Genomic DNA, 27,251 nt, shown 5'->3' on the forward strand with positions numbered 1-27,251 from the left:
ACCATATATAAAAAGTACTATTCTAACTATCTACTTTACTTTTTAGTGTTGCGTAATTTATGAACGACTTCTTACATTTTATATACTATTACAATTCTTTTTAAATTGTCATGAATATTTTCGATGTTTATTGCATTGTTTCTTTTTAGGTAAAACAGTTATCATTGTTTGGCGGTAAAAATCTAGCTGATAAAATTAAAAATGTTTTGTTATTTATAATAAATATTTTAACATTTTCTCATTCAAAAAAAAATTTGAATTTTAAATTTGATGTTTGACAGTATAACATTTCTTTTTATAAATGTAGACTGACAACAGACACTATTTTGTAAGAATAAATGGCACAGCATAAATGGTCTAATGAAAAAAAAGTAGTTTAAAAGTTGAAAAGTCAAATCAGGTAATCCTGCTACTGGTAACATGTAATCCAGTACAATCTGCTTCATGTCCTGCTGCCTTGTAGGATACGCCTTTTGAGGCAAAGGCTAGGAGATGCCAACTCCGATTTAAAACACACCCTGCCATGGGGCTCTTGGTTGAGTAAAGGCTAGAGATGGTGTCTCGATAAAAATACTCATCCTGGGCAGATGTTAAATGCACCCGGCTACTTTCTTGTAGAAGGCCTCATAGGCAAAGACTTAAGGGGTAAACAGATTCTATCTGTTAACCAGCCTCACACCCCTTCTTCATCTATTAGGCTGACGCAGATGTATTTTTAATACATTGTTTCCAGTTTAGGATGTTCAATGCTGGATCTTCTTGAATCAATGCATGGGTTTTGCTTGTGTCTCTGTTTTTATGACTTGGCAACTCATTCTATTATCTCCTAATGAGAGTACAGCTCTAAAATTCAGTTTTATGGTTCTGAGGCCGGCTGGTATTCCGGTTTCCCAAACTCTTTAAAGCCCACAACTTTTGCCTTTCTCAATCCCTAACTCAAATAGACAACTTTCCAACTCGCTTTCCAGACAACCCGAATCATTTACCTTCTCTACTCGACTTATGTCTTGTTTCTGATCCAAGTCAGTGCTCAGTTTCTCCACATTTAACCATAGGTGTTTCTGATCACAGTTGGATCTCTCTAAAACTAATATCTCATTCCTCTTCATCACCAGAATCCCCCTGTTATCGAGCCTCTTACAACTACAGTAAAGCTGACTGGGATTCTTTCCGTTATTTTCTTCGTGATGGCCCTTGGGTAGAAATCTTTCGTCTTCCTGTCGACAAATGTGCATTTTACATAACTTCGTGGATTCAGACTGGCATGGAATCTTTTATTCCCTCTCGACGATTCCAGGTCAAATCTCACTCCTTCCATGGTTTTCTTCACTCTGTGCTGCTGTGATTGCCAACCGAAACCGTTACTTCCATATTTATCAGCAAAATAATTCTCCAGAAAACAAACGCCTGTTTACTACTGCTAGAAACATCTGTAAAAAGGTTTTGCCTAACGCCAAAACCCGCTATTATCAGGTTATGAAGTCTTGTATCTCATCTCAAAAATTGGGCCTTCGTGACTTCTGGAGAATCTTTAATAATATCAATAATAAGGGCAAATCTATAATTCTACCTCTCTTGTATGGTTCAGACTTTGTCACCTCACCTAAAGACAAAGCCGAATTGTTTGCTAAAAACTTTTCATCAATATCATCTCTTGATTCCACTAGTTGCGTTCTACCTGATACTGCCAACAAACAGGTTGATTCATTGCTTGACATTTATATCACTCCATTATCTGTATCTAAAGTGATTTCCTGCCTAGACTCTTCTACAGCTTGTGGCCCGGAAACATATCTGTTATTGTCTTGCAGAAGTATTCTCTGGAGCTGTCGTCTATACTCTCAAAACTATTCAACAAGTGTTTATCCGAGCCTGCTGGAAAGCGGTATCTGTTATCCCTATCTTCGAAAATTCTGGAGAGCGATCTGATTTGTCTAACTACCTTCTCATAAGTCTTCTTCCTATCATAAGCAAGGTTTTCGAATCTCTAATTAACAAACACTTAATTTCTCACTTTGAATCTAATAACTTTCTTTCTGAACATCAATATGGACTTCGATCTTCTCGTTCTACAGCTGGTTTTCTAACAGTAATATCTGACAGGTTTTATCGTGCATTTGATAAAAGTGGAAAGGTTAAGGCCGTTGCTCTTGACATTTTAAAAGCTTTTGATAAATTTTGGCATGCTGGTCTTCTCCATAAGCTTTCTTCTTAAGGTGTATCCGGCAACATCTTTAAGATCATTGAATCCTTCCTATCCAATCGTAGCATAAAAGTTGTCCTCGATGGACAACACTTTTCTTCTTATTCTGTAACTTCAGGGGTTCCTCAAGGTTTGATCCTTGGCCCTATACTCTTTTTAATTTACATTAACGATCTTCCAAATATTCTCACATCTAAAGTGGCATTGTTTGCTGATGATACTACCATTTATTCTTGTCGTGATAAGAAACCATCACCCTCTGATTGCTTGGAGGAGGCATTTGAGCTTGAAAAGGATCTCACTTCTGCTACAGCATGGGGCTCACAGTGGCTGGTGAACTTTAATTCAGATAAAAATTAATTTTTTCAGCCAATCGTTATCGCAATAATTTAGATCTTCCTATATTTATGAACAGTGATGTACTTGATGAGTCACCTACTCTTCATCTTCTAGGACTAACTCTTAATTCCAATCTTTCTTGGAAACCATATATCAAATCAGTTGCAAAATTAGCATCTGCAAAGGTTGCATCTCATTATCGAGCTCGTCACTTTCTTACATCGGATTCTATTCTCTATCTCTATAAATCTCAAATCCGGTCTTGTATGGAATCTTGTTGCCATATATGGGGCGGATCTTCTAATGATGCCCTTTCTCTTTTAGACAAGGTGCAAAAACGTATTGTAAACATAGTTGGACCTGCTCTTGCAGCCAACCTCCAACGATTATCACATCGTCGTAATGTTGCTTCTCTTTCTCTTTTCTACCAATACTATAATGGGCACTGATCTAAAGAGCTAGCGTCTCTTGTGCCATCTACTATAATTCATGCTCATGTTACTCGTCATTAAAATAAGTGTCATCCTTTTTCTGTGACTGTTCCTAAGTGCTACAAAAACTCTTATTTGTCTTGTTTTTTTCCTCGAATATCAGCTCTTTGGAATTCGCTTCCTTCATCTTGCTCTCCTGATTCATATAATTTGCAATCTTTTAAGTCATCCATCAATCGTTATTTTGCTCTACAATCATCATCTTTTCTCTTTCAGTAACTTCCAACTTTAATTAGTGGCTCCTTGCAACCTTGTTGGAAGCGAGGATATTAAAAAAAAAAAAAAAAAAGACTATTTAACGCTATCACTGGTATTCTCATTAGCCTAATATTGATTTTGATTAACATTTAAAATTGAAAACGATGTTTTAATTTGAAAATATTTTTAAGATGGTTTTGCTATGAAACATGACATGTACTTTAGTATATATTTTGTTATATAATCTTATTAAACTTTTTTTTTTTTTTTTTAAATCTTCGCTTGCAACAAGGCTGCAAGCAGCTACTGATTGAAGTTGGAAGTTACTGAAAGAAAAAAGATGTAGATTGTAGAGCAAGATAACGATTGACGGACGACTTAAAGGGTTGCAAATTATATGATTCAGTAAAGCAAGATGAACTAAGCGAATTCCAAAGAACTCATGCTCGAGGAAAAAAACTAGACGAATAAGAGTTTTTGGAGCACATAGGAACAGTCACAGAAAAAAGATGACACTTAATTGTTTGACGAGTAACACGAGAATGAATTATAGTAGATGGCACAAGAGACATTTAGAGCAGTACCCATTATAGCATTTGTAGGAAAAAGAAAAAGAAGCAACATTACGACGATGTGATAATGGTTGGAGGTTGGCTGCAAGAGCAAGTCCAACTATGTTTACAATACGTTTTTGCACCTTGTCTAAAGGAGAAAGGGCATCATTAGAAGAACCGCACCAGATATAGCAACAGTATTCCATACTAGACCGGATTTGAGATTTATAGAAAATAGAATCTGAAGTAAAAAAGTGACGAGCTTAATAAAGAGATGCAGCCTTACCAAATGCTTATTTTATATATATGGTTTCCAAGAAAGATTGGAAGTAAGACTTAATCCTAGAAGATAAAGGATAGATGGCTTATTGAGTACATTACCGTTCATAAATATAAGAAGATCTAAATTATTGCAATAACAATTAGCTGAAAAAATTGAGTTTTATCTGTATTGAAGTTCACCAGCCACTGTGAGCCCCATGCTGTAGCAGAAGTGAGATCCTTTTCAAGCTCAACGCCCCCTCCATTTATTCTTGTCGTGATAAGAAACCAACAATCAGAGAGTGTTTGTTTCTTTTCACGACAAGAATAAATGGTAATATCATCAGCAAACAATGCCACCTTAGATGTGATTTTATCTGGAAGATCGTTAATGTAAATTAAAAAGAGTATAGGACAAAAGATAGAACCTTGAGGAAGCCCTGAAGTTACAGAATAAGAAGAAGAGTGCTGTTCATTGAGGAAAACTTTTATACTAAGATTTGAAAGGAAGGATTCAATAATCCTAAAGATATTGCCAGATACACCATAAAAAGAAAGCTTATGGAGAAGACCAGCATGATAAACTTTATCAAAAGCTTTTGAAATGTCAAGAACAATGGCCTTAACCTCTCCACCTTTATCTAATGCACGATAAAACCTGTTAGTTATTACTGTTAGAAAGCCAGCTGTAGAACGAGAAGATCGAAATCCATATTGATGTTCAGAAAGTAAGTTATTAGATTCAAAATGAGAAATTAAGTGTTAGTTAATTAAAGATTCGAAAACCTTGCTTATGATAGGAAGAAGACTAATGGGACGGTAGTTAGACGAATCAGATCGCTCTCCAGATTTTTTGAAGATAAGGATAAAAGATGCCGCTTTCCAGCAGGCTGCAAAACAAGACTCTGATAAGCACCCGATGAATAGTTTTGAGAGTATAGAAGACAGCTCCGGAGAATACTTCTGCAAGACAATAACTGGTATGTTTTCCGGGTCACAAGCTGTAGAAGAGTCTAGTCAGGAAATCACTTTAGATAAAGAAGCTGGAGTAATATTAATGTCAAGCAATGGATCAACCTGTTTGTTGGCAGTATCAGGCAGAACGCAACTAGTGGAATCAAGAGGTGATACTAATGAAAAGTTTTTAGCAAACAGTTCAGCATTGTTTTTAGGTGAGGTGACAAAGTCTGAACCATACAAGAGATGTGGAATTATAGATTTGCCATAGTTAGTGATACTATTAAAGATTCTCCAGAAGTAACGAGAGCCTAATTTTTGAGATGAAATACAAGATTTCATGACCTAAGAATACCATGCTTTGGCGTGAGAGAAAACCTTTTTACAATTGCTTCTAGCGGTAATAAACAGACGTCTGTTTTCTAGAGATTTTTTTTGCTTATAAACATGGAAGTAACGGTTTCGATCGGCAATCGCAGCAGCACAGCGTGAGGAAAACCATGGAGGTGAGTGAGGCTTGACCTGAAATTGTTGAGAGGGAACAAAAGATTCCATGCTAGCCTAAATCCACGAGACTATGTAAGCAGCACATTTGTCGACAGGAAGACAAAAGATTTCTACCCAAGTGCCATCACGAAGAAAATCACGGAAAGAATCCCAGTCAGTCTTACTGTAGTTGTAAGAGTTTCAATAATAAGAGGATTCAAGTGATGAAGATGAACAAGTTATTAGTTTTAGAGAGATCAAGCTGTGATCAGAAGCACCTAAGGGTGAATGTGGAGAAACTGAGCACAGACTAGGATCAGAAACAAGACATAAGTCGAATAGCGAATGTAAATGATTTGAGTTGTCTGGAAAGCGAGTTTGAAAGTTTTCTATTTGAGTTAGGGATTGAGAAAGGCAAAAGTTGTGGGTTTTAATGCCTGATGAATCGCTGACACTAGAGCCAAGCCATTCAGAGTGTGGAGCATTAAAGTAACCAAAAACAACTATATTAACTGATGGATAAAGAGAGAGGGCTTGGTTAATATGATCAGAAATAACATAAAAAAGAGTGTCTCGAGGCAAAGTAGAGTGAAGTGTTTCTAAACGAAAGCACATAAAAGAAGAGCTTGTGGATTCAAACCTAGTTTCACGACAAATGGGTGAATTCTTACGAATATAAATGCCCAGGCCATGCATGTGACTATTGGAGTCTTTACGAATTAAAGGAAGATAACCATCAACACTATGATCACAAGATGAGACTGCCGAATTCAAATTAGTCTCACAAAGATCAATTTGGTCTGGTAAACTTTGCAGGAGATAAGACTCAACAGAAGAAAAGTTATTTTGACAACCACGAATATTAGTGAATGATAGGTTAAGAGAACTTGGTGATGATGATGGTTTTTTGTGTTTTATAGTTTTTGGTACTTTATTCATTTTTAAATTAGATTGAAGAGCTTGACACAGAGCATAGATAGTACTCGAAACACTATTTAATAGCCCAAGCAATTGCCTCATTACTACTAATAAATTCTAAGCCGTAACAATGGGCTCCAATTGTGGCCTCAGCAATGCACACCAAAAGTACAAACAGGGACGTAATCCATGCGCAACATGGCACTTTTAAAACTGTAACATTTTTCAGCTGTTGATGGAATCAGCCTCTCTGAGTGCTATCACAGAGTTCGGGAAACATGACTACCCGCCGGCCTCAGAACCATAAAACTGAGTTTTGGAGCTGTACCCTCATTAGGAGATAACAGAATGTGTTGCCTAGTCATAAAAACAGAGACGCAAGCAAAACCCATGCATTGAATCAAGAAATTCTAGCATTCAACATCCTAAACTGGAAACAATGTATTCAAAATACATCTGCGCCAGCTTAATAGATGAAGAAGGGGTGCGAGGCTGGTCAACAGATATAATCTGTTTACCCCTTAAGTCTTTGCCTAGGAGGCCTTCTACAATACAGTAGCCGGGTACATTTAACATCTGCCCAAGATAAGTATTTTTAGAGAGACACCATCTCTAGCCTTTACTCAGCTAAGAGCTGAGTAAAGGCTAGAGATGGTGACGTCTGCGCCCGCTGGGCATATTAAAATTACATTTCGGCATAATTCAATTTATATTTTCGCACAACCCTCCAAGATGCTCTTAGAAGTCTTTACGGTCTTATCACAGTGCAACTTGGAAGAGCATTTAACAAGAAAGTTCACATTTCCTTTTTTTAATAATGTCGCCTGTTTTGCTACAGACTGTGTCTTAACATGGACCTCTGGATTCTAAACCAAAACTCTAAACACTTCACCACGGCTACGTTAGACAGACGGGCCCCAGAAACAGATGGAAAGTCACACGTTCATATAGTACCTGTAACTCATAGATTGAGTCCTATCAAGCAGCAAAATAGATTTTTTTTATTTGAAAAAAAATTTTTTGAAAGTAAAAAGTTTTTTTTTGAAAGTAAAAAGTATTTTTTTTGAAGTTAAAACTAACCGAAGATGGTAAAATAACAAATTATTTTTAAACATCCTCGTTATTACTGACTCTTAATTCGGTTGATCAACTAATTGATTGAAAATAATGGAATTCTGTTCATATTAAATGTTGATGATTTAGACACAAGAACTGTAAGATAACGTTTTTATGTATATTATTTTAACTGTTAGCACCTTTGTCACTTTCCTATTCATTAATTTTACTTTTGAGCGGATTATTGGTTAATGCAGCAGCAAGATTGTTTGTTTCTTTCCGTTCACTTTACAAGATAACTTTTTATAGAATGACCTTTATGCAATGTGACAAGAAGAGTATTGCTGTAGTTTTATGGCGTGATGAACACCATCTTCACAATTGTGCTTGTTTTTATACCGTAAAATGCTTGCTTTTGTTTTTCTTTGTTCCATTTTATTTGTCTTTTAATTTTCGACTTTTATTAGTTTGAACTACTTTTACTAACTCCAACACATTTTTTTATTTCATTAATTCGTGAACCTGTGTAACCCAAGTAGTAACTTTATAAATTTTGTGCCTGATTTTCTGCACGGTCATTAAGCGAGAGATTTCTTTAAGTGAATTGCTCTTTTCGTTCAACTCCTGAATTAGCTCTTGTGAACGCACAAATATGTCTTTTTTACTTAAACTTATTTTTCTATCAGGAGATTTAATAGTATGTCTTTCAAAGGTTTTTGTACTTGGTGCAACAATTATGAAAGTATTTATGCATAAAGCAGATTGTGAAAACTTTCCTGTTGCATGACATTGACGTTTAATGATCTGGAAGTTACTTCCACCCCAGACGGCACAACTCGTTTAAAAGTTACGCGTGGTTTCTGTTGCGTGTTTAAAACTCCCGAAAAAACTAAGAATAACACGTGTCTAGAATAAGGTTTTGATTCCGTGAAATTAACTACTATATTTTACCATAGTCATAATATACATAGTCTGGCCAGTTGAAGAGCGCTTTTGTTTATCATTTTGTTAGCGTTTTTTAGAACCCAGTCTACTAACTAGTGCACACTATTTGTAAACAAAGACTCTTTAAGAATAATATTTACAAAAATGTTGTTGGTTTATCCTTGGTATTAGCAAATGCCTAGTGCTAATTGTTCCATTTTCGGTTGTGGTACTTCTCGAAGAAATAAAGGTGTTTCACTTTTTAAGATACCAGCCACCGATGATGATTTCAACAGACTCTGGATTTGTAATTTTACCAAGTCAAAGGCGTTTAAGAGACTACAAAAACTATATCCGACCACAAAGAGGATTTAACCATGAAATTGTCAATGAATTTAATTTAAAGGTAAAGGATTTTTCTGAGCAAGAACGGTTTATCACTCTTTTATTTGATGAAATGAAATTTAGGAAAATTTGGTTTGGGATAAGTATTCTGGTGATCTTATTGGATTTGTTGATCTTGGTGACACAAATATTAACTATGCAACTCTTAACAAAGCTGATGAAATTGCAGCACATATCCTTGTTTTTCTTGTAAGAGGTATTGTAAACCCTTTTAAATATAGTTTTGCAAACTTTGCAACTACAAACATCCAAGCTATTCAACTGTTCCCCTTATTTTGGAAGGCTGTCAGTATTTTAGAGCTTTCATGCAATCTTAAAGTAATTGCTACAACAAGTGATGGTGTCTCATGCAATCGTAAATTTTTTAGCATGCATTTTCATATGACAGAAGAACAAGATATTAACACAAATGTTAAATTTATCTATCGCATCAAAAATAAATTTGCTGATGATGATCGTTTTATATATTTTATAGCTGATCCTCCACATTTGATAAAAACTGCTCGAAATTGCCTTTTTCATTCTGCATCAGGTAAAGGAAGATATATGGAATACTGATAATCCCATTTTGTGGAACCACATATCTGAATTATTTTATGAAGATCTAAACTGTGGCCTTCACACTTGCCAAATCTCTCCTTATAACACATTAGGTTAAGCCTATTTTCCAAAATGAATGTAAGATTAGCAGCTCAAGTACTTAGTTCATTTGTTAGCACTGCTTTAAATGCATTTGGTCCTGCTGAAGCCTCAAGAACTGCTAAATATTGTCAGATTTTAATAATTTTTTTGATTGCGTAAATGTAAAAAATATTACAGATTGCACTTAGAATCAAAATCTATTTTCCAAGCCATTTTATTTGATCAATGATGAACGGCTAATATGGTTGAAATCTTTTTAAAATACTTTGAAGATTGGAAATTGTCTATAGATCAAAGACCTAAAAATTTCACTAAGGCTGATCGGGGAAATATGTTTTTAGCTTGGCAAACATACGAAGGGATCAATATTACTGTTCACTCAGTTATTGATTTAATTAAATACTTTTTAAATATGGGTGTCCAATATGTTTTAACTGAACGGCTATGTCAAGATTCATTAGAAAATTATTTTGGCCAACAACGAGCCATTGGAAAAAGAAAGGATAATCCATCTTTACATAATATTGGGTATAATAACAATACGATAAGAAACCAATGCACTTTCAAACCAATTATAGGAACTAATAGTCTTGATAATAATCCTGAACCAAAGACCTTTACCAAAGAGAAATTACCACGCCGAATTCCAAACAAAAAATAAATTCATCAAAAGAAGGAAATTAAAAACGGCTATTTTCAAAGCTACAAACCTAATAAAAGCATTATTTGTATAAAAAATTTTGTGTGTGTGTGTGTTTATATATATATATATATATATATATATATATATATATATATATATATATATATATATATATATATATATATATATATATATATATGCAAGTAAGGTTCCCAAGTCTTGAGTACTGTTTTTTAGTATTCAAGACTTTGCATAATAAGTGGTAATTGGGGCACCAAAAGGTATATTGTTAACCTTTAAAATTCTCTAAGAGGCTGAAAAGTGACTCTTAAGTTGACGTTGCGTTACAAAGAAAGATGAGGCTAAAATAAAATTCTTAACATTATTTATTTCAAAATTATTTTAATAAAATAGTAAAAATATATAACTATTAAACTAGTTTTAATTGTATAACATTTGATACTTAAAATAAAAACTTACTTAATTTCATTTGGTTTTCACTTTATTAATCATTGCATTTCTCCATCATGCTGCAATATAGTTCTTATGCAAGAATATGTTTTTAATGACATTTGTGGCTATGAAAATAACCTTTTTTAATGTCTATTTTTTATCTAAACTAAACAGTGGAGTTCAAAGTTCCTTTCTTGATTCCTTTTCTTAATGATTTTGTTCTTTTAATCTTAGACATGATTTTATACAAGTTTACAAGATCCTTTGAATAGGAAAATGAGCGAACACGAATATAATGAGTTAAAAGTTGGTCTAGAAGATTGAGAGACATTTCTTTAGATACTTTAGTAGAAGAAACATTGAAAATTTTTGAGAAGTGAGATAAAACCCCAACATCTTGAAGGAGCTCTGCAGTCATTTTGCTGCAGTGAATAGTTTGAGTTAAAATTTTCGTTGATTTTCTGAATGCTCTTTCTGCTATTTAAATAGTGACAAAGCATCAGAAGATATAGACCAAAGACCGCCTCGATTTTTTAAGCTAGTAAATTTTTTATGAGTATCATGATTATACTCATCACAATAATTAGAATCATTTTCTACAACTTTTCCAGCCAACAGAATTGATAGTGTTTCTTGACAAAATCTGGTTGCCAACTTTTTGAATAACGTATCCTTCGATAAAAAGTACTAAATACACACCCACCCAAATGTTCAATTAAACTTTTTTCTTTATCTGTAAACTTAATTTCATTATCAATAACTAAAACTGAGGTGGCATTATTAGACTTAGACAAGTGAGCCAAAATGTGATTTGCAAGGTCATATCCTACAAGAGTTGAAGTTTTTTCTGTAAGATTTTTCATAAAACCTTTCTGACCAGCAACTTTGTAAAATTGTTGATAAAAAACTTCCGCATCACCATTAAAGTTTTCAATAACTTCCTTTAGTAGATCAAATGAATGCTTTGCATCATCTTTAGAGAAACTGTACCTTGAAAGCTCATCTCTTATATATGGAGGATAGCAAAGATCGTTTTGCACAAATTTAATGCTTTTTTTAATGAAAGTTATGAACTCGTCTGCAGTACACGCACGCTTAATATCTGTTGTTGCATTTGTTTGCAGTGTTGAAGAGTCAATCTTAGAGTGATGTGTTGTTATGTGGCGTTTGAGTCCTATCTCTGATTTGCATTTTTTCACACACTGCTGGCAGTTAAAGTTGTTTGAAACGCTTCCATTCTCAATTTCTGTAAGAAAAGCATTGACGTCATTAAGAAACTTACTTTTTTCAAAAAAAACGTCCGATTCTAGATTTAATATAAGAGAATCAATGGACTGTTCCTCTCCAAAGTTTGCCATTTTTTAGATTTTTGTGCACTTATTAATAGTCTGGGCACGATAAATTAACTATTTTTAACATCAATTCAAATTTTAATTTTTTATTGTTAAAAAACAAAAACATCTTGCGAAAACAGCCCAACTAGCCAGACTATGTGTTATTATGACTATGATTTTACCAAAAAACCAGTTTAAATATTAAGTTTTTAGTGATGGTGTATCAGTTACAAAAATGGAGTATTATATTATCAGAAGTTTTTGCAACGAATGTGAAACCATTACTAAAAGCACGCGATTTTTCAAATTTATTGCATTTTTATTATTCGGAAGGTTTTAGAGTGTGTATCAAGAACATTCGGGAAAACATTTGTCGAGAAAATTTATATGTTAAATAAATTCAGTTTTTGTTAAGTATTAGCATGTATATGTAAATAAATATATATATATATATATATATATATATATATATATATATATATATATATATATATATATATATATATATATATATATATATACATATATATATATATATATATATACATATATATATATATATATATATATATATATATTTAAATATATATATATATATATATATATACATATAAATATAAATATATATATATGCACATATATATATATATGTATATATATATATATATATATACATTTATATGCACATATATATATATGTATATATATATATATATATATGTATATATATATATATATATATATATACACGCAAACACACACACACGTATATATTATACACTTGTGTATATATATGTGTATATATATATATATATATATATATATATATATATACATATATATATACACACGTGTATCTATATACATACACACTTGTGTATCTATATAATTTATACCAGCGCCGTGCTGTAACTTTTGGGGGCCCTGTGCAGAAACTAAAAAAAAAATTTTTTTCTTCTAATTCGTAGTAATTTATGGTATTGGAGAAGTTTTTCTAATTTATTTAATAGGGGGCCCAGTGCGATTGCACTTGCGATAGTACGGCGCTGATTTATACAATATATATTTTATATATGTATGTATAATTGTATAATACATATATAAAATATGTATGTGTTTATCTATGTACTCATATGTATATATGTGTGTATGTATAAGTCTATATATTATGTATGTATAAAAATATATATATATTTATATATATATATATATATATATATATATATATATATATATATATATATATAATATATATATATATATATACATATATACATACATACATACATACACTTATAAATAAATGTATATGTTACGTATACGTAAGATATACAAATATACACACATATGTGTGTTTATTTAGGCGTATGTATATTTGTGTGTATTTGTATCTGTATATGTGTGTGTATTTCTGCGATGAATATATATATATATATATATATATATATATATATATATATATATATATATATATATATATATATATATATATATATATATATAATACATTTTTTGTGTTAACAGTATTAATGTTATTATTACTAGTTTTGTTATTATTGTTATATGTTTTAAAAATACTAGTGTTGTTCCTATATAAATGTGTGTACTAAATGCTACAGGATATCCTATTAATAATAATTATTTAACAAAAATGAAAAGAACAAGTTCAGCATAGTAGAAAGAATATATGAAAAAATATAGATCAGCCTTAGCTGGAAATTTATTTCCTGAATGTTTAAATTTGTCTTTGAGCTGCGAGGCTGCACCAATATACTACCTATGCTTCATCGAATAAACTTTCTCTACCAATATTGACAGCAAAATCTAGTAATACTTTGTTGCAAAATACTGTCCGTAAGTAACTTTACTTATCTGTAAATTAATTGTTTATATTTGAAAATTATTATGTAAATGTTAAATTAATTTTTAATTGTTTGAGAAGATACAAAAATGAGTCAGCAGTATAAAAAATATGGCATGAGCGGAAGCCAGCAAGAAAATTTCTTGGATAGTCTATCTGATTGCAGAAATTATATTTTTTTTGCTGATAAAGGTAAGGGTCTATTATCAAGCAGAATATGGCTAGTGATATGCATTAGCACATATTGAACTTTCTTTGTTTTGTTTGTGTGTATATAGAAATTTAAAATGACACTAATATTTGTGGTAACTTTTGTTTTTGCAAATTTTATCTTTTAGGAGTTTTACCGTTATCACATAATCTAGATGAAGACAATATATTTATAGAAGACTTCAGAAACTTAATAAAGATAATAATATTAATGTTGATTAAGGTAGGTGACTATTAATGAACAGGGGGCATGTGTGCATTTGGTTTTTTTAAATTTTATGTATAACTTATATTTATATTTATTACCTATATTTGAGTGTATATTAGTCTAATTTATCTTAAAACAGGATATTTGCACTTTAACAAGCAAAAAAACCTAAATGAGAGGGTTTCGAATTAACCTTTAAAGATTTCTATATTTATAAGCAAAAATCAATTAAGAGAGGATTTACATCCTGGTACAAATGCTAATGAAAATATAATTTAAAAGTTTATAATATTTAAAAAGTACAATAGTATATTTGATGAATTATGCTTCCTAATTTATTTCATAAATTCTTCAAGGGCGTCTCTTATTTAGGCTGAAGTAGGTGGCTCTAAAAAACAATTTGAAAAGAAGAATGAAGGGTCAATTCCGTTTAAAGGTACAGACACAAACAACCGTGATTAATAAAGAAAAAAGCAATTTTACTCTTCCATCGAATCATTACTCTGGTTTTTTCAAACAGCATTTTTTATAGTGCATTTATTTAGGTACAATACAAAACAATAGACTAAGATAATCATTTATTTGTTATTTATTATAAAACTTGTTTTTTTTATAAATAGATTAAGGCGAATCATCAAAAACCGTTACCAATACAGTTCGACCAAAAAATCAGACAAACGAAACCTTTCCCATGGATGATGCCATGTTTTAGCGTAAAATGATTGTGTCACATCATTACATAAAAAGAAATTTGGGCTACTGCAATAGTTTTTAGATAAAGAGTTGAATGAAATTAAATTTGAACAGGTTACCTCAATTGAGGAATTAGTAAAGTTCGAGACGCGACTTTTAAGAAAAATTAAAAAGAACATTCGATGCTACTAGAATTGTTTGTATAAATGCGAAAGCGTATTGTTATACGATTTTAGATTTTATAATGACGGAAGAGGCGATCAATCGAAATTAAATATTATGTATGGTAACCATGTGCCAAGCGTCTTTTATTAGCTTATTTTTAATGATTTGGTTATTTATTTCTTTGTTTATTTTTTCTTCGTAGTATTATTGTAAAATAATTTACCTTAAAAAACAAAAATAAAATAACAAAATTGTCGTAAATATAATGTAGTATATATAAAAAAAGGTTTACATGTTTAAAACTATAAACGTGTCTAACAAAACCTACGTATTTTTGGTTTATCATTAAACCGTGCTGAACAGCTGTTAGTTCAGGCATAAGTTTGGAAAACCTATGCCTGAACTAACTTAAGGCATTAAATAAAGTTTCCGTTTGGAAACTTTATTTAATGCCATAAGTCCATTTTAAACTATAGAAAACACGAATTTAAAACCTCATAAAACACGAGTTTAAAACCTCAAAAACACGTATTTAAAACATGAAAAAACTCGTGTTTGAAACCTTAGAAAACACGTGTAAAACTCCAGTTAAACTTCCCGTGAAATCCACGTGTTTTTGGTTTACGCCTGGATTGTAACAAACACGTGTTTATACGGGTATTCCGAGATTAAAACCAGATGTGCCGTCTGGGACGTATTTAGCAACTTTGATTATATATTGATTTGGGGCCTAATTTTTCAAATACGTCCTAAGATCATAATAAAAGCTCCTTTATTTAGTGATTTGAAATCAGTAAAAGTATTTTTTTTTTTCATACCACGATACTCATGATGAAGATTTTTGTTGAGTTGGTTTAAAAGTTGTTTCACAGTATTGGTTCCTGGCGGAGTTAAAAACATACAAATGTTTTTTGATTGTAAAAATTGTAGGGCATTGAAATAAAAGCGTGAACAATGCCCATCAGAAAGCAAAACTACTGGGTAAGCCACTTTTTTCAGTAAGATATTCGTTATACATATCTAATAATGAAATGCGATCAGGTGCATCATGATACGTTGATAGACGTTTCATATATATATACTTATATATATATATATATATATATATATATATATATATATATATATATATATATATATATATATATATATATATATATATATATATATATATATATATATATATATATATATATATATATATATATTGCCGTTTTAATATTGCTACAATATCAAAATGTATAAATAAATATATACATGGCCGGGGTAAAAAGAAGACAAAAGTAGTCTTATCACTAATTCCCTTCATTTACATCGTACTTTTTACATTATAAGCAATTGTTTTATTAGAAAAAGTTATCATAATAACGTTAAAAATTATTTGAAATATAGTTTTTTATTTACTTAACAAAAGCCAATAAACACAAAAATATGACACAATTTAATAAAAGACAATAAAAACCTCATGTATAGAAAACAAAACAAAACAAAATTATATATATAAAAGCTAATTTGAAATAAAGTTATAAAAAGAACCATTTGTTAAAATAATTTTATCGGTTGTTAATCAATGATTATTAATTAGATTAAGAGTTATTTTTACATTGTTTAAGTTAATAAGAACAAGAACAGAAAAAAGCAAATCAGGCGGCTTGTTTGCATAGGGGAAATTAAAAAGTAAATAATTAAAAAAAAAAGTAATATCAAATAAGATAAAACTAAAGTTAAAAAAAAAAGTAGAAAGCAACATCATCAAAAAAAATGTGTGTATATATATATAAATATATATATATATATATATATATATATATATATATATATATATATATATATATATATATATATATATATATATATATATATATATATATATATATATATATATATATATAAAAGTTAGAAATAACTCAATTCAATAAAATTAATGTCATTAGGAGGAAATTTTTGTTTAAAATTTATTTTAAATTTGTGAAAAAAAGTAGTAGTTTTAATGATGTTATATAGTTTACAATTCCATAATTTGAATCCACTATTTGCAATAGAGAACTTGGTGGCCGTATAAACGGTTTTGGATTGAATGTACTTTTGTTTAAAAACCTAGTAGAGTAAACATGATTTATTTTGTTAAAAAGGGTATTAAAAATTACAGGTGTCATTTTATTATCAATTTTTTACATAAAAGTAAGTTTAGTTGATAAACATAGTTGATAAACATAGAGTATGTTTAGTTTATTAATAAACCTTTTGAGCGCGTTAAACTATTTACCATTGAAATAACTTGTTCAGCATGTTTTTGTCTACCTGAGTATCTTTTTGTCTTTCTAAGTAGTTTTTTTATTTTTGTTGCCTTGATGCTGCACCAAGCTATGTTCCCATAATTAAAGTAGCTGTAAATAAAAGAAAAGTATATGCTTTATAAAAGTCTATGCTTTTTAAACAGTTTGGGTTTAAAAACCGTTTAGCTTTATATAATACGCCAATATTTTTTGATATTTTGTTTTCTATTATACTTTTGTGTTCACGCCATGAAAGATATTTAGCGAAAAATACACCTAAGAGCGCGCACGAGTGCTCTCTTTTTATATTAGAATTATCAATACAAAGATAAGAAAGTTTTAATGGAATAATTTTTGTATTTGGTTTTACTTATATTTATGGAAAATATTTTTGACTTAAACCATTCAGTTAACTTTGTGAATTCCTTATTGACTGTTTCAAAAAGAAGTCGATGTTACTATTAGAGTAAAACAAGTTTGTGTCATCGGCGAATAAAATTGAAGTTAAAATATTAGAAAATCTATGTAAGTCGTTTGTATAAACAAGAAAGTGTAGTGGTACGAGTATTTATCGTTGAGGAACACCTCGTGTAACTGTTATATATTTCGATTTTCCTTCGTTATACGATATATATTGTTTTCTATTTGTTAAGTTACTTTTAAACAAATCAGTTTGAGTTTTTTATGCCATATTGTATTAGTTTAACTAGAAGAATGTTATGAACAACTGTGTCAAACGTTTTATCAATGAAAACTTCTATTGTATATATATTTTTTTTCAACAGCTTTAAGTATGTCATAAATAAAGTGAATAATGGCATAGCCAGTGGAATGTCTTGACTTACAGTATTGGACAAAACATTTGCAACCAACATCGAACAATGCTAAAAAGTGTTCCTAATTTTACATGACTTAAAAACGAACTATACTACCACAGCTAACAGTTCAGGAGTCTGGAGTCATAGCATGCCATGACATGAGCAATCAGCTGACAGGTGACAGCACACAGGCAGAATATCGTCGACAAGTGCCATTTTGCAGCGGACAAAACAAGTGCAACTTTTTTGGTTTGTTTCATTTTCTTAAGTCTGGTCCGTGTCAACGTGACGGAAGTTTTTTAATAATTAAAGAAAGTATCCAGAAGTTTCCATAAGTTTCTAGAAGCATGCAGAGGCTTCCAGAAGTTTCCAGAAGAAGCATCTGAAAGCATCCAGTAGCATCCAGAAATATCCAGAAACATTCAGAAGCATCCAGACGCATCTAGAGGCTTCCAGAAACATCTAAAAGAAGCATCGAAAAGAAACATCTAGAATCTTCCAGAACAGGCTCACACAGGTTCATTTTACTATATAAGAGACATGTAAATCGACATGTAATTCAGTCAGCATATGGAAGTCAATCAGACAGTATTATCAAGACAGTTTATCGAAGTGAGTTTTATCAAAGTGTTTTATCGAAAAACATCAATACAAGTACTGAAATACAACAAGTATTTCATTACATCAATACAGTCCACATCCAACCAAGACGTTGTGTTCTACAGAGCATTATTGTATCATCACAAGGTAAATGTAACTCGGTAAGCCTTGAGAAGCGTGATTATTTATTTTTATTAATTTTATGACTTCAAGTGCAAAAATGGCTCCCGACAGTCTTGGATTGGAACTATGAAAGAAAATTATTGGCGATTAGGTAAGTGAAATGTCAAAAAAATGTATTTGTCATAAATATCGCGTGAAAAAATGAACCGTATCAAGACTATGTTCCAAATATCGTTCTACGTGGAAGTTGGCAGCAGATAACAAAGGTGGAAGACCGCGTTCCATCACTTCTAGAGAGGATTCTATGATCGTCAGATCCGTCAAGAAGGATCCCTTGATATCATCAGTCGAGATACAAAAGCAATTAGAGCTGCCTGTATCGGACCGAACAATCAGACGACGAGCTGTTGAAGCCGGATTGTTTTCTCGACGTCCTGCAAAGAAACCTCTGATTTCACTAAAAAAACCAGAAGAAAAGACTCCTGTTTGCTACATCTCATATTGACTGGAATGTGCAGAAATGGCGAACTGTCCTGTTCAGTGATGAATCGAAATTCAACATCATTGGGAGCGATGGCATTTGCCGTGTACGTCGACTGGCCGAAAAACGCCTCAATTTATGTTACTGCCATAAGACCGTGAAGCATAGTGGAGGCAATGTAATGGTCTAGGGGTGTTTTTCTGCTAAGGGTCTAGGTCCAATACATCGAAACGATGGAATAATGGACCGTTTCATATATAAAAGTATCCTGAAAGATGCTATGTTACATCATGCTGAATGAAATATGCCAATAAAATAGGTTTTTCAACAAGACAGCGATCCAAAACACACTGCAAAAGTAGTCAAGCAGTGGTTTCAAGACAACCACCTATCGGTGATGGATTGGCCGCCTCAATTTCCGGGTTTCAACTCTATTGAGAACCTGTGGGAGATCGTCAACCGCAGAATTAATCGTGAAGGTGTTCGTAATAAGAATCAACTGTTTGAACAAATCCAAAAGGCCTGGGTAGCGATTCCACAAAGTTTCATTGATTACCTGATCGAATCTATGCCTCGAATATGCAAGGCTGTGATCGACAACAAAGGGTTCGCCACGAAATATTGATAGCGAAATACAGCTTGGTCAACATTTTGTCGAGTTGCACTTATTTTGTTCAGATAGAAATGAACTTTTTTTAAACTTTTGATTAATTTATTATTTTTCGTGTATAAATAATGAACTTTGTGATGAATAAAACTTGAAGAACTTTGTCTTTATACAGTTACATAGTTATTTCTCTAAATTGAAACAATGCAGCACTTTTATATAAAGAAATTAAATTAGCATTACTTGGTTGCACTCGTTTTGTCCGATTCTGTAAATTCGAATTGTTTGTTGTTATGAATTTATTTCTATTTGGAAAGAAATAAAGTCTATTGTAGTTAATTTTTCTAGTAATTTTGAGAAACAAAAAAGAAATGATATTGGTCTATAGTTTACAGCGTTTGAAACATCACTAGATTTGAAAATTGTTACAGTTTTTGCAATTTTAAGTTTATCATGAAACACCTAGTTTTAAAGATAGATTAAAATTGTGCAATAGTGGAATATTTTTATATATTTTATTGATTTTATTATGACGCGACTACTGATATCTTCACATTCTAAATTTTTATTTTAGGTTTAAACAAAAGCATTGCATCCAACAGTTCTCTTTCTGTAAGTTCATTACTTTCCATTAATTGGTATTATTAGAACTTAAAAAAAGATTCGAATTTTACTTCTGTGGTTTCTATTTTTGAAGCTAAGTAAGAACCTCCATTAACAAAATACTAATTAAATTGTTCTGCAATTAAAGATTTATCTGTAATAAATTCATTATTTGGTTTAAGATTGATTGGAAGGCGGTATCAATAAAGATTTTTGTTTTTCAGTTACTTCTTTAATTGTGTTCTCAATCTTTTGCGTGTCATTTTTGTCTTTACTTAACTGTTCAGAACAATAATATTTTTTAGAGCGTTTTGTATTTGGTTTTATTTTCAAGTGTTCTTCTTTTGATAAATTTATCATATAACCGTTGTTTGTTTGTTTTTAGACGAATTTAGAATACCTTTTATCGTTATCCAAGGATTTATTAGCGTTTTTGTTTTGACAAGTTTCGTAGTCTCCGGAAAACCTTTTGAAACTAGTTAAGAAACGTATCATATGCTTTAATAACGTTTGTAATTTTTAAAAGATGATTCCAATTTGTAAAAGATAATAGGTTATAAAAATAATTTAGATTAAATTCATTTATTACACTAGTTGTTATTTTAATTTTTTGGTCAAAAATATTATCGCACTTGTGTGACACTATACACTCTTTTATTTGACCTTGATTCGGTTTTACATATCTTTTCTACGTAATCTTCAAATAGTTTTATCATATTGCTGTTTATTTATCTCCTCATGCGTCTGCCTTGTAGAGATAATAATAATGAATACAGTGGTATTAATTACAAGATGATCCACTGTTCCATTACTAAGTCACATATAAAACTCACAAGAGTTAATATAAAAAAAAATACTTAATATAAAAAAATGAAGACCTCACAGACACAAAAAAGAAGAAACTAAAATGAAATAAAATCAAAAAACAAAACAAACAAGAAAAACATGAAAAGCAAGAATCGAAAATAATCGAAAAAGTTCCAAAATTAATCTGGGCATTTTTGTTTAAAAAAAGATTGTTGTTTATATCGATGTGGAGCGAAGTTTTGTTATCTTCGCTCCAGATTTTTTCACATTGTAAAAGAAAAAACTCTTTACTGTTTAATATTTTTGAAATTTCGAATTCCTCATATAAAATCTTTTTGATTTTGTTTTGGAATTCTTCTAACAAACTCACTCTAGCAAACATCGACTTTTCATGGAACGACCTCATTCTATTACAATATAATTTATATAAAAGTTCGTTAAGAAGTAAATTTCCAATATAAAAACTATTTACAGGTGTTAAAGGAAAAAGTAAAGTTTTGAATGTATTTTTAAGAGGTGGATGATGTGGATAGATTTTATGAATAAGAGCGAGTGTGTATTTTATGAGTGGTTGTGCTTTTTCACATCTAAACATCATGTGGAAAGTTTTCCGTTTTTTTCATACATTGAGGGCAGAGATCGTCTGTTACAAAGCCTCTTTCTTTAAAAATCGAGTTGGTTGGAATTGCAAAGTGTATTAGTTTATATTTAATTTCGTCTGCTTTATTGCTGATGTTACTTTTGTGGATGTAGTTAAATAATTGGGACCAGTCTTTTGTTGTTATGTTTCTCATGCTATATTTAGTAGTCTGCCCATCTGTAAAATTTTCCTGTGAGGTTTATTTCTGCATCGTTTTTGGAGATAGAGTATACATTTTTTGGTTTGAGGTTTATAAATTTGAGAGAGGGTGAGTTTTTTAGATAAATAGATGATAGAGCTTTGTTGTGGTCGTAACTTTTGCTTTGAGAATTTATGAGGTGTTTTACATTTCGGCAGTAGTGAATTTATTATTTTTGTTAGAAGGTGTTGCTTTATACCAACAAGTTGACTCTCTAGAAAGCCGCTAGAAAATACCTTTGAAATGTTGCCTATCTTTATTATGCTGTTGTTTGCGGATTCTGGAGATGGTTTGAGGATTTTACGCTCGTGTCTTATATATGGATTGTAGAATATTGGTTGGTTTAGTACTTCCTCGATGGTAAGATTTTTGTGGTTGTTGAATTTTCTATAGAGATGACTCCACGTTTTTATTGTTTGACGGTAGTAGGGGGGTAGAGTTTTTAATGATTTGGAAGAATGCGTGGTGAGAAATATAAGATTTCCTTGATTTGCATGTCGTTAATTATTAAAAATATGAAGGGCTGAATCTTTCCATGCTCCCTGTTTTTTCTCATCAAAATATTTGGAAATCCAACTTTGTAGAATTGTCATGTGGATAATGTTTAAACCGCCTTTATTGATAGGGAGTTTGGAAACTTGTTTCGGTGTTTTTATGGAGCTATTATTCCAAAGGAAGTTGTCGATTTTTCGTTCTATTAGTTTTATGTTTTTGTCACATGGTATAGGTAGGGTGAAAGCAAGATGCCATAGGCCGCTTAGTAGTGTTTGGTTGATTATTAGAGCTTTTCCTTTAATCGATAATTTAATACTTTCCCACTTTTCTATCTTTTTGTCCAATATTTCTATGCTTTCTTTTCATTGTCGGTTGATATATTGATTAGAATTAGAGAAATTAACACCTAGACTTTTAAGAGTAGTGTCATGCCATACGAAATTTAGACAACTGTCTTTTATTATTGATATGTTTCGTCCAAGCCACAGACCTTGGCATTTGAAAATGTTCAACTTTGTTCCTGTACCTCGTTTGTATATGTTTAGAGCGTTGCCTAAAGCTATTATTGAGTTGTCAGTCGATAAGAAAAAGACAGTGTCATCTGCATACTGTTGCAGTTTATTTTCTTTATTGTCGATTGTAATTCCTTTAATTTCTGGATTTCTCCTAATAAATCCTGAAAAAACCTCTGCTTGAATTATATATAGTATCATGGAAAGGGGACATCCTTGTCTAACTCCTCTGTATATGTTTATTTTGTTTGATAAATAACCGTTTACTTTACGATATGCACTGATGTCATAATATAATGTTTTAATTACATTGATAAAGAAAACACTAAAACCAAGTTTAAATAAGCAATGATATAAAAAATTTCTGTCCACACGGTCAAAGGCTTTTCTTTGGTCTATTGACACAACGAAGGCATCTAAATTAATTGTGTTAGCTATATAAATTATGTCTCTTGTATATGCAAGATTTTGATATATCGTTCGGTGGGGAACACTTGCTGTTTGGTTTTCGTGTATGATTGTTGCGAGTATTTTTGCTAGTCGATTTGCTATGATTTTGGTGAGTATTTTGTAATCTGTGTTTAATAGAGATATCGGTCTCCAATTAGAAATGTCAGTTTTATCGCCTTTTTTAAATAAGCATGTTATAATGGCTTGTTTTTGTGTTTCCGACATCTCGTGTTTTTTATGGTATCATTTAGAATATTAACTAAAATTTCACCAATATTATCAAAGTTTGATTTGTAAAAATCGACTGTTAAACCATCATTCCCGGGTGATTTGTTATTTTTCATATTCGTTAATGCATTTTTGACTTCAGATAATGTTATTGGTTCGTCCAATGATCGTCGTTGTTGTTTATATATTTTTTTAATATCCGAATTATCTAGTATGAACTTTTGGAGGGTGATATCATTTTTAGTGTCTTTGTATAGTTTTTGGTATAAATGTTCAAAAGCTTTAGTGATGTCTTTGGTGTAATTTTTTTCAATTCCGTCTTTGTCTTTTATCAATATTATGACTTGTTTAGGAACTTTTGATTTTTTTCAGGTGGAAGAAGAATTTGCTCGGTTTTTCACCCTCTGTTTGCCATTTAACCTTTGCTCGGATTTCAGCACCTTTGGCTCTATTTTTTTCATACATTTCAAAATTTGCTTTTAATGTATCACTCAAGTTTTTCATTTTTGGATTGTTATGGGCTTTTTTTAACGAGTTTTTTAATTGTTTTTTTAGTCTGTATTCTTGAATTCGAGTTACTTTAGCTTCCGTTTTGCTGAATTTTTGTGAAAATATTTTTATTTGATTTTTTAGATGGTCCCAGTCAGTAGTTTTAATTTTGGATTGATCAATTATTGAGGCGCGTGTTTTAATAATTTGGGAAATGTTTTTAATGTATTCTATTTTTTTTAAATTTTTATTATTTAAAATGCAAACTTCTTTTCCAATTGATATTGGATTGATATTGGAATAACATTGATATGTTATTTATAGAAATTGCCGCACATACGGCATTGCGATGATCAGTAAATGTCATTGGTTCGTGTTTAATGGAGGTAAATTGGCGCATGTGTTTGCTTATATATATCCTGTCGAGTCGAGAGAATTTTATGTTGTTTGTTGATTTATAGGTGTATTCTTGGGCATGTGGATTAAAAATACGCCAAGTGTCTTCGATGTTTAAAGTTTTTAATAAAGTTTTAAAATCATTTGTTGACAAACATTTTTTTCTGTTTATTTGTGGATATCGATCAATATCATCTAGGACCATATTAAAATCACCTCCAAATATGATAGACATATTATTTACATTTTTTTTTTGATTGTTTATGTTATTTTTTTAAATAAATTTTTTCTTTTGATGTGGTCAGCATAACTTAAACCGGATTTTCTGTAAACATTTATTATTAAAAAACTGTGATAATCGTTTCCTACAGGTATGTAATTAAAGTGACTTTCGTGGTCTTCGTAATGGTCAATTGTTTTTAGATTATGCTTTGTTTTATTAATTAATGTTATAGTACCTCCTGTGTGGACGTACCGTTAGAATAGTAGCCAGGATTATTCCAAAGTTTTATAAAATTTTCTGAACTTCGTGCATTAAGTCCACAAATATTTAGGGAGAATATTTTAACGGTTTCCATTTTTGTTTTATTACGTTTTACGATATGTTTGTGGTTTGTGGTGATATAATTATTGGTATGACAGTAAGAGTAATTTGATGCGTGAAGGAATGGAATGTCAGATGTTTTACGTTTACAAAAAAGTTTTCTCGTAAAAAAATAAAATAAAATAAAAAGAATAAACCAGATAAATTAGAGAAAAAAATAACAATAACAATAATATAGTATAAGAATATCCAGTGGCGGCGTTAGGGTAGGGCCTGGTTGGGCGATGGCCCAGGGCGCCGAATATAAAGGTGTGAAACTAATTGTTTATTTTACCCTTTGCCGTTTTTTTGAATGAGGTTAAATTGAGCTAGGGGCGCCGTAGAAATCTCGCCCAGGGCACTGGTAGTGCTAAAACCGGCACGGAAAATATCTCATACCGCTTTTTTTCTTGGTAATCTCTTCGGGTCAATTTTTTGAGGAGTCGTAGGTGGGGCATTTCTTTTATAAATGTTTTTATCGTTTTGCCGTATTTCGCCTTCTTCCATTTCTGATTCTATATCGTTAAATTCATTTTGTTCGTTTATGGTATTCTTTATCTTTCTTTCCTCTTTTTTTTGACTTTTTCTTTTCACAATTTTAAATGCTGGTTCAGTAGGAGCAATTTGGTTACTTTGCTTTCGGATAATTTTGATGTCGATTCATTATTATTTTCAGCTAGTTGATAACTAGATACGAAATCATTCGATTCGTTTTTGTCTTTATTATGTTGTTTATTTGGAATAGTTTCTGCAGTTGGTTTTTCCGTAGGTTTTCGAGCAATACACCATTGTTGAGGCGGATGAGAGTACTGGCATGTAGAACAAAGAAAGGATTTACTTGCATAGTGTAAAGCTATTTTGATACCACCAATTTCAATGGTATGAGGGATCTCTTCTAATTTTACTTTTGGATTAACTCGAAATAGTCGTCGGCCGTCTTTTAAATTTTTGTCAAATTTATATGTTGTGTTTGTTTTTGAATATACTTCCCTAATAAATGGATCCAATTCTGAATGAATATCATGGTCTTCGACTAATGGGTCGCATTTAATCGTAATTAGTAGCCCTATATCAGAACGTATTTTTAAATTGATGTTTTGGTTACTTCCAGATAATTGAATGGTTGATTCGCTAACATGTATAGCGTCTTCTTTTCCTTTTAATTCCATCACCCAATTTACTTTTTTATTGTAAGTTAAACTATTGATTTTATTTTTCCCGATAATTAATGATACTTTCTCGTAAATTTCTTGAGCTCTGTTTTCTTGATATTTTTTATTAAAGCTTTCGGTCGGATCCATATAAACATGTAAGTCTAAATGCATTCTAGTCGATTAGATTTTGAAGATGTAACACTCGCGTAACTTGCCATATTACGACAACAGTAAGCAATACTACTCGTAATGCTTATTAACACAAAATACTGTATACCTTATTAACACAAATACTGTAAAAAGTTTAGATGTGTTCTTTTCCGTCTTAAGTCTACCTTATTAACACAAATAGAACTGTTAGTTTTTTGTGTTTTTTTCCGTCAAATAGTTTTATTGTTCCAGAAGGTGGCATGTATATAACGTAGACAATAATATTTTTTAAGGCTTTGTTTGCGATTTCAATGCGTAACTACTCATAATTGCTTGTGGTTGAGCATAATTCTTGTTCACATCATATGACAATAAGTTATTTATAAAAATTCATAATCCCCTACTTGTCTTCTCAAAGTTCCTAAACTGCTGAATTGCTTTATAATTTTGTATCTGATAGTTTGAATCATTCTCAATATTTAACATCGTGACACCAAGTTTGATTAAGGCGAATAACTTTAAAATCAATTTGCTTTTATACAAAAACTGCTTGAATAATAACAAATAATAATGTAATTATTTTATTAAGTATAATAAAATGCGTTTGATTCAGGTTTAAAAGTAGAAAATGTGATTAGG

At 31.1% G+C, this 27,251-nt stretch overlaps 2 long non-coding RNA genes across 3 annotated transcripts in view; one reads left to right on the forward strand and one right to left on the reverse strand.

Moving 5' to 3' along the window:
* LOC136086601 (uncharacterized) overlaps positions 1-26,840 on the reverse strand; it is a 67,676-nt gene extending 40,836 nt beyond the window's left edge. For both annotated transcript variants that reach the window (XR_010641461.1, XR_010641460.1), the window contains exon 1: positions 26,798-26,840. This is a non-coding gene — a long non-coding RNA (uncharacterized LOC136086601). The remainder of the gene's footprint in view (positions 1-26,797) is intronic.
* On the forward strand, positions 13,487-14,378 carry LOC136086600 (uncharacterized). The gene is made up of 3 exons (XR_010641459.1): positions 13,487-13,718; positions 14,064-14,158; positions 14,283-14,378. It is a non-coding gene; the product is annotated as an uncharacterized LOC136086600 (long non-coding RNA).
* Positions 26,841-27,251: the final 411 nt, after the last annotated feature.

The sequence above is a fragment of the Hydra vulgaris genome, chromosome 10 (genome assembly GCF_038396675.1).
Source record: "Hydra vulgaris chromosome 10, alternate assembly HydraT2T_AEP".
NCBI classification, from domain to species: domain Eukaryota; kingdom Metazoa; phylum Cnidaria; class Hydrozoa; order Anthoathecata; family Hydridae; genus Hydra; species Hydra vulgaris.